The sequence below is a fragment of the Propithecus coquereli genome, unplaced genomic scaffold (assembly GCF_000956105.1).
Source record: "Propithecus coquereli isolate 6110/MARCELLA unplaced genomic scaffold, Pcoq_1.0 Scaffold25, whole genome shotgun sequence".
Classification (NCBI taxonomy): domain Eukaryota; kingdom Metazoa; phylum Chordata; class Mammalia; order Primates; family Indriidae; genus Propithecus; species Propithecus coquereli.
The window spans coordinates 2,768,317-2,769,418 of NW_012148063.1; positions in this window are offsets into that span (position 1 = coordinate 2,768,317).

Below are 1,102 nucleotides of genomic sequence, written 5' to 3' on the forward strand. Positions count from 1 at the left end.
TAAGAATACAGTATATAACACATATAAGATACAAAATATGTGTTAATTGACTGTTATGTTATCAGTATGTCTTTCAGTCAACAGTAGGCTATTAGTAGTTAAGTTTTGAAAAAGTCAAAAGTTATATACTAATTTTTGACTACGTGGGACATTGGTGCCCCAACACCCTTGTTGTTCAGGGGTCAACTGTACCTCAAAATTTGCCTCATCTTACAGACAAGCATCATGGGTCAGGTATTTAAGTTTAAGGGCAGAGAGAGAATCCTATAAAGTTTCATTATTAGTTTCAGAAGTCTAAAAATGCAGGATGTCTTACAGACAACCAGAGCAACCTCTTCTATAGAATCTCAGCCAATGTTAGTAAACATAAGAAGTTATGGAAACAAAATGGTGTAAACTTCCAAAGTAGCACACCCATAGATATATTGATTTGGAAACACACTGACACCCTGTTCATCCATCAACAGCCAGGTGACTTGACTGTCCATTTTGTGAGAGCCACAAGAAAAAGCTATCTCTGGTCTCAGTGGCAGAAAGAGCTGTGCTTCTACAGAGCAACTAATTACTGGGTCCAGTGAAACACATAATTGCATATTTCTTTTCTAGCAAGTGCATAATATTTCGTGGTTGTGAAAGTTAATTTTATATCGACTGGTCTGGGCCACAGCATCCAGAGATGTAGTCAAATATTATTCTGGATATTTCTGTGAGGGTAGTTTTGAATGGGATTAACATTTAAATTGGTGGATTTTGAGTAAAGCACATTGCCTTCTATAATGTGAGTGGGACTTATCCAAGCACAGCCAAGGATACTATCATTAGAGCAAACAGATGACATACAGAATGGGAGAAAATATTCGCATGCTACACATCTGATAAAGAGCTGATAACTAGAATCTGTATAGAACTCTGGAAAATTAACAAGAAAAAAGTCAAACAACCCCATTAAAAAGTTGGCAAAGGACTAAACAGAAACTTTTCAAAAGAAGACAAACTAATGGCCAAGAAACGTATGAAAAGATGCTCAACATCTCTCATGATCAGGGAAATGCAAATCAAAACCACAATCAAGCAAAAAGTCAAACAACCCCATTAAAAAGTT